Source organism: Trichosurus vulpecula, chromosome 1, assembly GCF_011100635.1.
Source record: "Trichosurus vulpecula isolate mTriVul1 chromosome 1, mTriVul1.pri, whole genome shotgun sequence".
NCBI lineage: Eukaryota > Metazoa > Chordata > Mammalia > Diprotodontia > Phalangeridae > Trichosurus > Trichosurus vulpecula.
Window position 1 is genome coordinate 203,128,947 of NC_050573.1, and position 17,844 is coordinate 203,146,790.

Below are 17,844 nucleotides of genomic sequence, written 5' to 3' on the forward strand. Positions count from 1 at the left end.
AAAGTTTTTGACCTTCTATTCTTCTAAATGAATTTTGTTATTATTTTTTCTAACACAGTAAGATAATTTTTTAGTAATTTGTTTGGGATGGCATTAGATAAATTGATTCATTAGGTAAAATCATCATTTTTTTATTATATTGCTTTACCTATCCATGAACAATAAATATTACTTCAATTATTTAGATCTGAATTTATTTGTATAAAAAGTGTTTTATGTTTATGTTCAAATAGTTCCTGTGTGTGTTTGGGCAGATGTACTCTCAGGTATTTTACACTGTCTAGTTATTTTAAATGGTCTAAAACAATACTGCATAATATTACTGACACAGTGTAGTTTCCCTATTTTTCTCTTTTAATTAAATCTATTTTAGCTTTAACTTTGTCTGAGATCATGATTACTACCCATACTTTTTTTTTAACATAACAAATTCTGTTCCTGACTTTTATTTTATCTTTTTGTGTATCTCTCATTTTATAGCATTTCCTGAAAGCAACATATTGTTGAATTCAAATTTTTAATCTGTTATCAGTTTGAATTTATGGGTAAATTTATCCCTTTCACATTCTAAGTTATAATTACTTGTTGTATATTTTCCTATTTTTACTTTTCCTCTTTATCCTTCTCACCATATTTCTGTCTCTCTTCACTTCTCTCCTTTACTTCTATCTGTTACCTTGCCCTCCTATTCCTTAACCTACCCACTCCCCCAAGAGTCTCTCCCTATCCCCTTTGCCTCTTATTTCTTTCTGAATTTAGAAGACTTTTATACATATATATATATGCTGTTCCTGCTTTAACCCTTCCCAATGAGAGTAAGGTTTCAGTGCTACCCCCCACACCCACTAGGTTCTTCTGTATCAATTATGCCGCATTTGTGTGAGATAGTCTTTCCTTTTAATCTCTCCCTACACAATTTTATTATTTTAGAATCTTCCCATCATACTCAGCTCAGCCCAAGTCTTCCTTTCAAACTATCTAAAAAATAATGACAGTCATAAAAGAACTAAGAAACAATATTTTCATAAATAAGAAGTATACAATTTGACCTCACTGAATCCTTTTTAATTGGTCTTTATTGTTTACTTTATCTTTCTCCTGTATGTTATATGTCAAAAGTTCCCTTAAGTTGTATTGTTTTTGTCACAAATACATGACAAATGTATTTTTTATTTATTCAGGATTATGCTTAACTGTACTAGATAAGTTACCCTTGGCTCTAACACCAGCTCTTTTGCTCTACAAAATATAGTATTCTAAGACTTACAGTCTGTTGTAATGTCAAGCAGGGTGGGACTTTTTTACTGTTTTCTCTTTTGGAATGCTAAGGCGATCAAGTGCCTTTAGTGAGTCCTGCCTTTGTTTGAATTGGGCAGGTAAAGTGGGACTTTGTGTTTTGTTTTGGAGTGTTCAGCACTGAGGCAGTCAGGTATCTTTGAGTCTTGTCTTTGTCTGAATCAAGAGTCATTGATTGGAAACAATGTATATGATGTGGTTCTAGTGATTAAAGATCTTTCCACAGCCTTTTGCTAAGTAGGCTCGAAGCCCTCAGGGCCCCAAACAGGGTATATGAGTTCTGAGGTTGGCATTTTGCTTTTGGGGGCATGCTCATTGGAAGAGTGTTGGTGTGGAGACTCTAAGTAGCCGTCAAGGAGCTGCACAGCTTTGAAAAACCCAGATGTTGGTGCTTCTTTCTCTGGTAACTATGTATGTGATGACTATGGTCAGACAGATAAAAGCCTGTCTGTTGATCTGTTTATATTTTCCCTGTATTTGTTCTGAAGTTCAGGGTGCTGACTTTTCCCCCTGAACTAAGTGAATGCTATATGTATGTTTAATTAAAGTGAGATTGTTAACCCCTTAAAATTGCTTTCCTTAGAAAAGCAGATAAAAGTGCTGTGCTAGAAGCCCTCCTATGTGCTCTTGTTGTTGGTCTTTCATCTCCACAGAAGCTGCTAGCAACATTGTTGTTACATCCATCAACATAAGTAGTTGCTAGGTCTTGTATAATTATTATTGTAGCTCCATGATATTTAAATTTTTTTTTCTTCTTGCTTTCAATATTTTCTCTGTAACCTGGGAGTTTTGAAACTTGGCTATTATATTCCCGTAGCTTTTCCTTTTGGGATCTCTTTCAGGTGGTGACTGGTGCATTTTTTTCTATTTTTGCTTTGCTTTTTTGTTCTAGAACTTTGGGTCATTTTTCCTTGATAATTTCTTGTAATATTCTATTGATTCTTCTTTTTCAATCATAATTTTCAGAGAGTCTGACTATTCTTATATTGCTTCTCCTTGATCTGTTCTCTAGATAGGTTGGTTTTCTGATGAGATGTTTCATATTCTCTTCTATTCTTTTTCATTCTTTTGATTTTGTTTTATAGTTCCTTGGTGTCTTAGAATGTTATTAGCTTCTCTTTGCCCAATTCTAGTTATTTTCTTCCTTAAGTTTTTGATTCTATATTTCAAGTTGGTTGACTTTCTTTTAAATATTTTCTTGACTTTCTTGGATTGCTCTTTTTTTCCCCCTAATTTTTCATTAATCTCTCTTATTTGATTTTTAAAGTCCTTTTTAAGTTCTTTTAAGAACTCTTTTTGTGCTTGGGACCTTTTGATGTTTCACAATGAAAAAGGAGTGGCTTTTTAAATCTCCATTATCTTCCTCTGAATATGAACCCAGATCTTCCCTATCCCCATAGTAGCAATCTATAGTTGGGTTCTTTCTCCTTTGCTTAATCGTTTTTTGTTTTATTTTGTTTTTAGCAGCTATTTGTACAATCAAATTTTAGTCCCGAGGTATGTCCCAAGCCTCAGGTCCTTCATACTGTTATTTTCTGAGGTCTGTCCCTGTGCTCAACCGTGGGCTGTCATCTCCACTACTAAGCCACAGCTAGGGCCCCCAGCCACACTATCCTGTAAATGATCTTGCTTGCCACAGTCCCTCAGGTGGCAGCAAACTGCAGCTGTCCTCTCTGTCCCGGAATTGAAACCAGTGATTCTGCTGTCCTGCAAGAGTCCACCACCAACAGGGTCCCCAACCCTCTGCTACTGCATTCACCGGGTATATGATGGTTCCTTCTCCTCTGCAGAGGCAGCCCAGCCCAGGAAGCACCTGGTCAGGATAGTTGGGCCTGGCATACCTCAACAGGAGAAGGTCCTTCAATCCTCTCTTACTGAGTCATCAGACACCCACACTGCCTGTGAGATGAAAGTTTCTGAGATTGAGTCTGCCTCCCAACCCCAGCTGCCCTCAGGGCTTGTTGCTTGCTGATTCAGCAGAGTTAGCCTGGAGGTGTTTGCACTTCACTCAGGCAGGTTGGAGTCTTCTCAAGAAGTCTTAGAAGAACAACTGCTTTACCGTGACTTTAATTTATTTCTGCTGCTCTACATTCCCTCTGAGTTAATGTTCTGTCTTTTGTGTACAGGAAGTTTGAAGAGGGGAAAGTTTTCTGACCTACTCCACCATCTTTCCAGCATCCTCCAGAGGACAGTACATTAACAGTATCATCTTTTAGGGTTTTAAATAGCTAAGCTGGAATTCCATCTCCACTGGCCTTATTTTTAGCAATGTTTCCTAAAGCCCACTTGACTTCATTCTCCAGGACGGCTGGCTCTATTGTAGTTCTTAGTGATGTTAAGATCTTTCTTGTACAGTTCTTTTGTGTATTCTTGCTACCTCTTCATAATCTCTTCTACTTCTGTTAAATTCTTACCATTTTTGTCTTTTCTCATGCCCATTTTTGCATGAAATGTTCCCTTGATATCTCTAATTTTTTTTGAAGAGATCTTTTGTCTTTCCCATTCTATTTTTTTTTTTATTTCTTAGAATTGCTTATTTAAGAAAACCTTATTTCTCCTTGCTATTCTCTGAATACTGCATTCCACCGGTTATATGTTTCCCTTTCTCCTGTACTTTTCACTTCCCTTCTTTCCTCAATTCACTCTGGAGCTCATAGATCGGATAATAGGTCCCTGCCCTCCTAGCACAAAGTGAATGTAAATACCCAATAGTAACTGTTTCTCTTTTGGCCAGGAATCCTAAAGGTCTTCCCCTCCCAGTTTGCTTTTTTTTTTTTTTGAGTTTTGATTAAAGGGACCATCCCTCGATTAACTTCTTAAAGAGGCCTATTCACTGAATAGATATTACCTCACTCAAAGGGAGAACCTGAAAAGACCTTAGACTGAAAGGGCTGGGGTCTCCCAATGCATCCTGGGACATCTCCAGCTGTCCTGGTGAATATCAGGCTACTGGACCCAGATGGCTCTGGAGAAGAAAGTGAGGCTGGTGACCTTGCACAGCGCTCCCTCACTCAAATCAAAGTCAACTGCAAGTCATCATACAGAATCTCCCTGTTGTCATGGTCCTCTTCTAGAATAAAGGACAAACACAACAACAACCTTCCTCAGCTATTAGTAAAGCTTCATCAGATAGCCATTTTGTTTTCTTGCTCATTTTTTTCCTTTGGACTATTTTCTGTAGCTGTCTCCTATATAATAATTTGAATCTCTCTCCATAGTTCTTCAGGCATTCTATCTACCGGATCTAATCCCTTAAATCTAGTTATCACCTCCACTTTATATTCATAAAGCATATTATTTAGGTTATACCAATATGGTCCAAAGGTTTTCCTTTCTTCAACTTAAGTCTGAATTTTGCAATAAGAAGCTCGTGATCTGAGTCTCTGTCAGCTCCAGATCTTGTTTTAACTGACTGTATAGATCTTCTCCACCTTTGGCTGCAAAGTGTATAATCAATCTGATTTTTATATTGCTTTTCTGGTGATGTTCATGTACAGAGTCACCTTTTGGGATGCTCTAATTATCAGGAAGATATTTTCCCCCCATATTGACCTTAAATTTGCATCTTTGCAATTTCCATCTCTTGTTTATAGCTTTGCCATCTGGGGCCAAGAGCACAACTATTCCCACTTCTACATGATGGCCCTACAAAAACTTGAAGAGCATATTCATACCTACTACTCCATGTCTGCAATTATTTAGACTACATATGTCCATTTTCTCCCATCGGTCCTTTAGGGGTATGGTTTCAAGCCCCCTCATAATACTAATTTTCTTCCTCTCAGTGGCAGCATCCCTCCTAAAATGTAGCACCAAAAATGATCATAATGCTCCAAATGTTCTGACCAAAGCAGAGTATGGTGGGCCTATTATAACCTTCATCATTCCAGATATTATTCACTAATTCAGGCTAAGATGAACGTTTTTAGATCTCATGTCATCATACTAACTTATTCTGCACTTGAAATAACTGAAACTGCAGACTCTCGGGGCCATCTAATTCAACCCATGCCTGATGAAGAATCCTCTTTATAGCACTCCCAGGAAGAGATCATTCAGGTTCTACCTGAAGGCCTTATTGATGGGTAACCCACCATCTTCTGAAGTAGCCCATTCTGTTTTTGGAAACTCTATTTGTTAGGAAGTTCTTCCTTACTTTGAACCTAAATCTACTTCCCTGAAACTTCTACTCATTATTCTTGGTTCTGCCCTCTGTAACAGAGAGGGTAAAGGACCTCAGCCACATAATACCCCTTCAAGTGTTGGTAAAGAATTATTATGTCCTAAAAAGAACCTTTTTTTTTAAATTTTGTTGTATTGTGTTCTTTCTGTTTTTTGCTGCTGCTGGTACCTGACCAGATAAATTGTATGCTCTTCAAGGGTAGATGTTCTTTTATAGCCATTTATACTCCCCCCAATGATTAGCACAGTACTGGGGAAATAGTAAATGTTCAATAAAATACATATAAATAGTTTGAAAATTGGCTTTATCTGTCATTTGGCACTAGCCAGATAATGTCTTATCTTTTAAATTGAATTTCATGAGTTTGTGTTTCACCTCCTCAAATAAATTGTGAACAGTTTAAAAGTAGGGACCACATGGTATTAGGCTATTTTGTATATCCTGCTGCAATTGATGGATTCTTGAGTCTAGTATTTGCTTAAGAAATATTTGTTTAATGACTTTAGAGGAAAAGTGAGACCGGTAGCTTTCTGTTATTGGAAATTCTACCTAATGTTCTGGAATTATGGAAATTTCCCCATCTTTATTAGTGGAGGTCTGGTACTCATCTAACTAGGAACAGTGCATTTGTAAATGGTAATTAGATATTTTCTTTCTACAGAATCAGAGAAAGTGGGCCTCTAGTGATACATGTTTGAATTTATATGAGAGCTATAGAAGATAAAGGATGGATTGTAATACAACTCAAAACTTTCTGTCTTGATATTGAAAAGTATACTGGTTGGCTTAATGGATTGGATTATTTATTTGTTTACTCTTTTCTACAATACTTTGAAGAATTCATTCCTTCACTGATGAACATATTCCCTTCACCAACTGGTATAACAGGGGATTGGTACACTTTCATGCCTTCTTGTCCTTCATTCTTCTTGCCTATATATTTCTATTTAACCTTTATAACAGTCTTTCTCCAGTTATTTTAGTATCACAAAAGTACTAATGTGTTGCTCTAACAGCTGACCTTGTTTATACATAGCAGATCCTACCTCTTCAGATCAAACGTTCTCAACAAACTTTACCATAAAACTTCCCATAAGAAAAGATCTCACTGACAACAAATTAATGCTTACTTGTAGTTGCATTCTCAATAAAGAACACAAAATCTTGTTGATCCATCATTAATAGTGATATTTAATTTGTTATATTAATAAGAAAGTAATTAGTAATATTAATTAATGTAGTCTCTGTGTTTCCTTTTTTAAATTAATTATGCAAAAGTTAAAATAATCTCTGGTGGGTGGCAACACCTCTATTCAGATGGTGGTGTATTTGAATGAAGATTAGGAGGAATTCAAGCAGAAGAGGAACAGGAAGATGGAGAAAATGTGGGTAATTTAGAACCTAAGTATGATATAAATAGGTTTGTTTTGTGGACAACTAAAAAAAATTGAGAGAATATTATCATCACTACTACTACTATTAACTTTCATATAATAATAAATCAAGCAAAAATGACTCATAATAGAATACAGCATCTCAATACTTAGCCACCATTGGGCATGGTTTTGCTTTTTTTAACAATCAGTGCTTGAGAGCTCTAGTTATCCATGCCTTTTAATATTTGGTTTAGAGTATTGTTTTCCTGAGATTCAAGTAAATAATGCCCAAGACATATAATGAGATTAAATGGGTAATTCACCTGTCTTTGGCATTGATGGGAACATGCTTTGCTTTATCTCCGTGGGGTTATGTTGCTTTTCTCTTGAGTCTTTTTGTACCAGCAAAAACGTGTTTAGTAAGATCCTGCTGAGGAGGGAAGAGACAGTGCCTATTGACTCTCTGGAAATGTCAACCTACTTTGGTTAAAATTCCTGCTATCAAAGGCTTATGGAAATACTATTGTGTTGCTATGTCATTTTTTAAAAATTTCCTGCTCCCACCTTTTCTCTCACCATCCTTATCTTATAACATTCTTCTGTCTTCCTGCTCTAGCTTGCCTGGTTGAAAGATTTCATTCAGCCTAGACTGGTAGGTCGTCTACTGGAATGAAACATATAAAAAAAACCTCACTCAGAGACTTCCAGCTATTTGGACTTGTATACCTGTAGCCTCTGTTAGAAGGGACCTATTAGCTATATCTAGATAGTAGTCTGCTTGGAATGGCACTTCTACCAGCTATAAGGGCTATAATATCAATAAAATTGGTTTAAACAAGTGGTTAAATATAACTGTTTAAACTAAGTATAATGAAATGGAGAACACCTGAAATGGCATCACAAAATATTTTATTAATTCACGAGCGAGATGGCATTTGTGGACTACAAACTAGAGAAACTAAGATTTAGCAGAGGAGTACAAAAGAATTTTGTGTTGTTCACTTTTTTTCCCCACCTTTACTTTATGAGGTTTATAGGACCTAAGCTTTATGCAGTTTTGCAACCAGGTGATTTAGGGAATTTATTTTTATTTTTAATTTTGGTAGGAGGAAGAAAACAACAATTTAAATCGGAAAAACTGCTTTTCACTGTTGAAAAGACTTCAGGCAGAAGGCCAAATTTTTCTTCACAATGAAGAATTGGCAAAAGCCTGTCAGATCCCCATCTATGTATCTATATATCCATCTCTATCCATATCTAGTACTTAGCATAATTTCTGGCACATAGTAGGCATTTAATTTTATTTCCAAATTTGCCAAGAAAATCTCACACTTCAACATCTGTTTGATTGCTATGTTCTTATAATAGTGCCCTTTTAAAGAAATTAAGTAAAGTAGCATAAACTCTGAGCCAAAATTTTTTGTAAAACACGTTAAATTTTCAAGTTCTGGAAAAAGAATGTACATGAGACAAACCTTTATGTATATTACATAGGTCGTGGCTTTCTATAATTCCTCCATCCTCTCTTTCCTCTTCTAATTGTCAGAGATCCTCCTCATTCCCAGGCAAGTACTTTGCCATTTGAGTAGAAGATACATTACCGCAAGACAGAGATTCCCATATAACTTACCCACAATTCCTTAGAATGGACCAAAAAAAAAATTCAGAAACACAGAATGAGACACACCACAGGAGAATAGTTAAAAGAAAATAGAGCATCTTTTCAGTCAAAACATCCTGCAGTATCTCCACATAATGCTTCCTGGCATATGACAGGAAGAAGATGACATTTCTCATCACTAGTCAAAAATAAAAAAACCATGGTGAGTTTGAATTGCCTTTGAAAAAAACTCCACTGAAGATGATTTCCATGGTCACTCATCCTGGAGTCTTGCCCCAAACGGGGAGGGGGCTGTGCAGGTTATTGATTTTCTCATGGGGAATGTTATATAACCTTCATGTATTAAAATAAAAATTCCCCCACTTTATGGGAGAATTTAATACATTAAACCATTTTGTAACACAATAGCTCCAGTTTCTATTTGTCTTTCAAGTATAGTTTGATTAATTTTTTAAAAAAATATTGGTATAATATTTGAGATCATTTTTTTCTGATACAGTCCAGAAATCAGATAAAACTTAGCTTCTGATATTTTAAGCAAAACATGAGAAACCTTTAGTAAAGAACCTTTTGTTAAAATCACCATTGAAAGTTCTTCTGTGTTAATAAAAATAACTTTGTAGGAGACCGCAGATGTAGAATCCCTTAAGTTTTTCTTCCCTTTCGGCCCTTGTACATAGGCCCTTGGTACATAGCTTTTACTTTTCACAACAATCTGCTTCACCAATCTCTCTCTCTCTCTCTCTCTCTCTCTCTCTCACACACACACACACACTAACATTCACACACACACACACACACACACATGCACAAAGACTCTATATAACCATTTTTTTTTAGCAGTTGCCCCAGAAGAAATGCTATCCACCAGACCTGGTGCCTGTCACCGCTTCCCATCACATGCCTGGTAATTAAACTCTGACTGATTTATTGACTGACAGCCAACAAATCCCAACCCAGTTTTTATGATATACATACTTCCCCAGGCTAAATTCACTCAAACAACAACCCAGCTGAAAGGTGGGTGTGGAGGGGGGGAAGGGTAGAAAAGGAGTGATACTAAAAGAAAACAGAAAACTGACAACAGTAGATGAAGAGAGACATTTTGCAAACAAACAAACAAACAAAAAGTCAGCACAACATCTCTTTTAATCCCAGACTTGGGGTGGGGAGGGGGGGGAGCTGGAGAAAGGGGTAGTAAATATCATTACTTCAGCTTTAAGATTCATTTGAAACGCCTCACGTACAAAAGCGCTCTGAAGGGGAAAACAAGACGTGCTTGCAGCTAATATTACAGTCAAGTTCCAATTTTACCTAAGGGAAAGCAGCTTTATTAAAAGTCATGACTGAAATTGCATGACAGGTGCCAATATTCTCCACCCTGACAGATGTGTCAGTTTGCGAATGCCATTTTCTTGTCAGCAGTCCCTAGATGGAGTTGCTCCCATCACCATTTGTCTCTCTTCCAGCTAGATCACACATGCCCGTCGTTTGCCTCCAAGCTGCAGTGCGTTGTTTGATATGTGGAATCTTCACAATGAGACTTATTAAAAGACAGTCCATTATTTTTATTTAGAGCATTTCTAAAACAAGCAGAGCCTGCACAGAGATAATTTAAAAATTGTGTGGCAGGTCATCTCCAGGCCAGTGCAGCTCAATTTGAAATGCATAAGAAAGTAACATTCCCATCCCCCGCCCCCTCAACCACCCACCACACACACTTCTCAGTTCATAATGAGGGTGATTTGAGTGACATTTAACCCTTGAATAATGGCCCTGACAGTCCAGAACATTGTATTGCTATAAACTACAGAAGCATTTCTACATGAAGGATTAACCCTGTCCCCCATTTTCCCTAAATCTTTGTCCCTTCTCCCCTTATTTCCTTGTGTTCTATTTCGTTACAGGTGGGCTTTCACATTGCAGCAATAGATATAAAATACTCCTGATTGGCTGTATTTATGAAGCTCTTTCTTCCTCCTGTTGGTTTCAAACACAAAGAAAAATGGTTTCTCTCGATCGTGTCTGGTTTGAACAGCAGGTAAAGCTGCAGCAGACTCCTCTCTAGCCTCTGATGGAAAATTATTACAGATGAAATGATTCTGTAATGGAAATGGAAATAGGAAAGTTTCAGTTTAAAAGATGCTTGTGCTAACATGGGGGGATATAACCGATGATGGATTTTGATGCCAGGACAAGTGTGGGACCCCAAGCTGATTTTGCTTCTTCCAGCTAGGGAGGGATACACACACACACACACACACACACACACACACACACACACAATAAAGATAGCATTTGGAGAGCCACAAAACATTGCTGTAGGAAAGAATAGGAATTGATGGCATAAATATTTGCTGTCCAAGGAACTGGGTGGCTTTGTGGCTTATGGTTCCCAAATAGGTTACCCTCCTTTATCTGTGGGGGATTAAATAAAAGTTGTAATTAAGTCTCGACTGTCAATGCATTCATTTATCTGACCTTCTAATCTCTCGTTGATTTTGGTCAATCTTTTTAAACCAAAGGCATCATAGGGAAAGTTGCCATTGCTGGTGCACCTCATGCTGGAAGGGCACCATACCTGGAATAGCAGGAGGTATTCTGGGTCAAGATTGAGGTGCAACACATGGCAACAAAAGGATTTGGAAGAGCCCATGTGGAAAAGCTTGCAAATCATGGGGCTTTCACAATTCCTGGCTCTCTCAAGAGCTATTAGTCTCTCACTTGCAGAAACAATAAAACTAACTGCTAAACAGACACACACATGTAGACACACACACATACACACATGCATGCACACGCACGCACACACACACACAGCCCTCCTCCAATTTATTTCTGTCATGATATGGGAACTAGAAATGGGATCCAATAGAGTAAGTCTCTTCTGTGGGTCATTCCCAGATGGAGAAAAGCCAAACAGCTGTTTGGGGCCCAGCTACCTTCTGAAACACCAGAATTAGTCATGTGGGAAAAAGGGATGATATGTCATGTTCTTCATATTCTAAACTGAGGTAAGAGGCAATCAGATTGTATAGTATGCCTTCAAGGGCTTTGTCCGGTAATGAGTAATGAGGCTTCATTATACTTCCCTAGAGGTTTTTTTTTTTTGGCTTTATTGTTATTTTAGGACTTTTCTCCTAGTATATGGGACTGACTAGTCTTTTCTGTTTCAATGATTTGTCATTTAGGTACTGCTTTCTTTTCATGAGCCCATTCAAATAGCTACCCAGCATTTATACTTGTAAAAACTTTTTTTTGAAAAGTTATCCTTGCCTCTCAACCCATCCTTATTATCATACAACTAGGATGTTGAGTCTTGAGTTTTACCACCCCCCCCAAAAATCCTTCTTTCTTACAATCTTACTAATAAGTTATTAATATTTATTGAGAGTGTGCAATATACAGGAATATTACCTGTGGGACCTCTTTCTGTCTGTCCTATATTTTCCTTTATTTTCTTTGTTTAATTGCAATTATTAAAGGAGAATTCCAAGAACAGCTTTATCAAAATTATTTGGAAGGCTTCCCATCTTCTCTATGTTCTGTATCATCTTTTACTAAACAGATTTTTTTTTGGTTCCTTAAATTATATATTTCTTTTAGGGTAGTGTGATGAAGGCAGTATTGCATAGTGGATAGAATGTTGGAATTGTAGTCAGGGAGATGTCAGTCAATAAACATTAAGAACTTGCTAGGTTCTATATTAACTCCTGGGAATATGAAGAAGTGCAAAAGACAGTCCCTTCCCTAGAATAGCTCACAATCTAATGTGGGAGGCCACATGCAAATAATTACCCGTAAACAAGCTAAATAGAAAATAATAATTTTTAAAAAGGAGGGGACTACAATCAAGAGAAATTAGGGAAGGTGTCCTGTAAAAGGTAGGATTTTATTTGGGACTTGAAGGAGGCCAGGGAAATCATGAGGCAGAAATAAGAAAGGAGAGCATTCCACAAGTGGGTGACAGCCAGTGAAAATGCCTGGATTCAGGGAGGGGGAGTATGCTGTTCAAGAAAGAAAAAGGCGTCCATTGTCACTGGACTGAAGGGGTAAGGAGTAAAACTTAAAAACAACGGAAAGTTGGTGAAGATGGGTTAGGTAATGAAGGACTCTGAATGCCAAACAGAGAATTTTATATTTGATCCTAGAAGTGATAGCGAACCACTGGAGTGTCATGGTCAGATCTGCACTGTAGAAAAACCGTATTGGCAGCTCAGTGGAGGATGGAGTGGAGTGGGGAGATACTTGTGGCAGGTAGACCAAACAGAAAGATAATAGTCTAGGCAAGAGGAGATGAGGGCCTATATCAGGCTGGTGGCAGTATCAGAAGAGACAAGAGGGCATATTTGAGAGATGTTACAAAGATGCAATTGACAGGCCTTGGGGATTGGGAGGGTAGTATTGCCCTCAAACATAAGGGACATTTAATGATAATATTTTGGACATGTTGAGCTTAAGGTATCTACAAAATCAACCAGTTCAAGCTGTCTAAAGGGAGTTAAAGATGCACGAGTTGGAGATGCATGAGATGGAGATGGAGGCAAATCACTAAACTTTGCAGATCCTGTGTCCTCATCTGTAAAGTAGGGATAACTGCACTTAACTCACAGGGTTATTTGAGGATCAAATGAAATAATGAAAAGTAAAGAGATTGGATTAAGTGAACCCTGATGTCTCTTCCAGTACTAAATCTCCGATGTTCTGATGTAGCCAAAACACTTCACAAACCTTAAAGCACTATATAAAAGTGTGATATTTATTATTAAACTATTAGATCTCTGGAGGCACAACAAGATTTCCACATTTTTTTTCAGTTTTGTACCTTCCAAATCTCTTTTGAAACTCTGAAATCAAATTATAAGTAAACAAACCAGCAAACTGTTCATTCCTTCTTTTTCCTTCTATAGATGGTCAAAAAATAGAGACTGGAAGTCTGCTTGGAATTAAAGACAAAGAATCCTGCCTAATGATTTATGACCAACATCAAGATATACTATTTTAAAGGATATTTGAGTGCCATGTATCTAAGAGAGTTGAAGACAGAAAATATAGTAAAACAAAACATTTTATTACATATGATATAGGAAACTTTGCTCTGTGGAGAAAGGAGAGAGAGGGAGAGAGAGAGACAGAGACGACACAGAGACAGAGAGACAGAGACGGAGAGACAACGAGAGAGACAGCACCAGAGAGAGAGAGACAGAGATAGAGAGAGACACACACAGAGACACAGAGACAGAGAGAGACACAACACACAGAGACAGAGAGACAAATCAAGTAAATTACTTGGTGATAGGTCTAAGTGCAATAGAGTTATCTAACAAGGACGTTTATTCAAGAAGCTTACAAGCCAGTTTACAATGAAGGACATGTAAAAGGATTTATACCTTATTTAGGTCATTCAAGGCAATGTTACTATTTGCTAGTCAGGCACTTGGGACACTGTTCAACACTGAGACTGAAAAGAAAATGATTAACAGTTTTCTTAAGCCTTTTCAGGAAATGATTTTATTCACATTTCAGGAACCGCCTATGTATTCCAGAATCGAAATTTCTTAGACTTATTAAATTTATCCTTTTCCTCCATTTTAAAATTTTTGGAATACTCTCAACTATTGGAAATGTCTATCCTCAGGTCATTTACAGACTCCATTGATTTGGAATTGCTTAGAAGTGAGAATCTTACTTATACTTCCGTTCCATGTGTCACCTGTTTGTTTTACTGTAGAGACTTGTAAGAAATGCACCTTGTTACCATGAGACTAGTCAGCCTTGGTGCACAAAATCATGAATATGGTAAATACTATGAATTAGAGAAGAAACCTGAGGAAGGAGACCTCTCTTTTGGGGAGGCCCTTTTCAACAACTAGGGCAAAATGGAGTCCTTTGAAGTGGTGGTGGATCATTGTATTGATGAAGGTTACTACATCTTGTACAATTGATTATCTTTAAAATATTGCTCTCACTTTCTGTTTCTACTTATATCACTTTGCACAAGTAAGTCTTCCCAGGTTTTTCTGAAACCATCCCTTTCATAATTTTATGGACAAATCCATCCCATTCTCATAGTTATGATTGCTAAATGTGTATTTCTCTCCTTCCTAATATTTTCTATTTATTCTTCTGGTTTTTTCAATTTTCTACCACCCTCAAAAGTCTATTTTGCTTCAGACCACTGCCTCCCATTAGCTACCTTCCTTCTTATCACTCGTCCCCCATTTTTTCATAGCTCTTTTCCTTCCTACTCCCTTGTTGGGTAAGATGAAATCCTTTACACAATTGTATATGTGTGAATGTATATGTACGTATATATATATATATATATATATATATATATGTATATGTATATATATATTATATGTATGTATGGATGCATGTATATATTCTTCCCTCTTTGAACCAGATCAGATGAGAGTGAAATTCAAACATTGCGCATTCTACCGCTTTATTGCCTTATAAAAATTCTTCCTTATGTTCTTTTTTATGTGAGATAATTTCCCCCATTCCTCCTCTCCCTTCTCCTTCTCCCAGTGCATCCCTCTTCTCACCCTTCCATTGTTCTTTTGAGATCATCTCAATGTAATAGACACATCCTCAACCCCTCTGTCTAAGACTTCTATCTGTCCTAATGATGATAAAATTCTTAGAGGTTACATGTATCTTCTTCTCATACAAGAATGTAAACAGTTTAATTTTATTAAGTCCCTTATGATTTCTCTCTCATATTTACCTTTATAAACTTCTCTTGAGTCTTGTGTTTAAATGTCAAATTTTCTATTCAGTTCTGGTCTTTTTATCAGAATGCTTAGAAATCCTTTCAGTCCCTATACCATCCCCAGGTGCTTGGCTGCCCTGACTGCTGCAGCCGCACAGCTCACAGTTGGTCATGGACTCCTAGCTAGCCCCCACCCCAGGGTCCACAGACCTTTCTTTTTGTCTTTCTAAGCTGCCCTGGGCTGGAAAAATGACTCACTATGACTTTCTGTTGGTTTTCTTCTATAGAATTCAATTTAACACTTCTTAAAAGAGAACCCTGTTTTTAAAATGAAGTACTTAGAATTTTAAAGAAAAAAAAATATTGAAATATAATTATCAAAATATTTTTAAAAGTAAAGGCATTAATCACAATAAAAAAAATTCACAGAACTCCCAGGTTAAGAACCCTTACTTTGTGGGTAAATGGCAAAGATTATCTTTTTTTAAAATTTAATTTAATTTATTTATTTAACATATTTAGTTTTCAGCATTGGTTTTCACAAGAGTTTGAATTACAAATTTTCTCCCCATTTCTACCCTCCCCCCCACTCCAAGATGGCATGTATTCTGGTTGCCCTGTTCCCCAGTCAGCCCTCCCTTCTGTCACCCCACTCCCCTCCCATCCCCTTTTCCCTTCCTTTTTTGTAGGGCAAGATAAATTTCTACTCCACATTGCCTGTATATCTTATTTTCTAGTTCCATGCAAAAAACTTTTTTTTTTGTTTTTGAACGTCTGTTTTTATAAAAAACTTTGAGTTCCAAATTCTCCACCCTCCTCCCTTCCCACCCACCCTCCCCAAGAAGTCAAGCAATTCAACATAGGCCACATGTGTATCATTATGTATAACCCTTCCACAATACTCATGTTGTAAAAGACTAACTATATTTTGCTCCCTCCCAACCCCTCCCCCTTTATTGAATTTTCTCCCCTGACCCTGTCCCCTTTTGAAAGTGTTTGTTTTTGATTACCTCCACGCCCATCTGCCCTCCCCTCCATCATCCCCCCCTTTTTTATATTCTTCCCTCTTCTTTCCTGTGGGGTAAGATACCTAATTGGGTATGTATGGTATTCCCTCCTCAGGCCAAATCTGATGAGAGCAACATTCACAATCCCCCCTCACCTGCCCTCTCCCCTCCTCCCACAGAACTGCTTCCTCTTGCCATCTTTATAGGAGATAATCCACCCCATTCCATCTCTCCCTATCTCCCTCTCCCAATATGTTCCTCTCTCATCCCTTAATTTGATTTTATTTCTTTTAGATATCTTCCCTTCATCTTCAACCCACCCTGTGTCCGCTCTCTCTCTCTCTCTCTCTCTCTCTCTCTCTCTCTCTCTATATATATATATATATATATATACACACACACACCTAGATATATACATACATACACATTCACTTATATATATATATATATACATATATATATATATATATACATATGTGTATATATATATATATATATATATATATATATACACATAAACATATATGCATATTATCTTCAGCTACCCTAATACTGAGGTCTCGTGAATCATACACATCATTTTTCCATGCAGGAATGTAAACAAAACAGTTCAATTTTAGTAAGTCCCTTGCAATTTCTTTTTCTTGTTCTTTTTCTTGATTACCTTTTCATGCTTCTCTTAATTCTTGTGTTTGAAAGTCAAATTTTCTATTCAGCTCTGGTCTTTTCACTGAGAAAGCTTGAAAGTCGTCTATTTTGTTGAAAATCCATATTTTGCCTTGGAGCATGACAGTCAGTTTTGCTGGGTAGGTGATTCTTGGTTTTAATCCTAGCTTCATTGACCTCCAGAATATCATATTCTAAGCCCTTCGATCTCTTAATGTAGAAGCTGCCAGATCTTGGGTTATTCTGATTGGGTTTCCACAATACTCAAATTGTTTCTTTCTGGCTGCTTGCAGTATTTTCTCCTTGATCTGGGAGCTCTGGAATTTGGCAACAATATTCCTAGGAGATTTCTTTTTGGGATCTATTTGAGGAGGCGATTGATGGATTCTTTCAATTTGTATTTTACCATGTGGCTCTAGAATATCAGGGCAGTTCTCCCTGATAATTTCTTGAAAGATGATATTTAGGCTCTTGTTTTGATCATGGCTTTCAGGTAGTCCAATAATTTTTAAATTATCTCTCCTGGATCTATTTTCCAGGTCAGTGGTTTTTCCAATGAGATATTTCATATTATCTTCCATTTTTTCATTCCTTTGGTTCTGTTTTATAATATCTTGATTTCTCATAAAGTCACTAGCTTCCACTTGCTCCAATCTAATTTTTAAAGTAGTATTTTCTTCAGTGGTCTTTTGGACCTCCTTTTCCATTTGGCTACTTCTGCCTTTCAAGGCATTCTTCTCCTCATTGGCTTTTTGGAGCTCTTTTGCCATTTGAGTTAGTCTGTTTTTTAAGGCGTTGTTTTCTTCAGTGTGTTTTTCAGTATTTTTTTGGGTCTCCTTTAGCAAGTCATTGACTTGTTTTTCATGGTTTTCTCACATCCTTCTCATTTCTCTTCCCAATTTTTCCTCTACTTCTCTAACTTGCTTTTCCAAATCCTTTTGGAGCTCTTCCATGGCCTGGGACCAGTTCATGTTTTT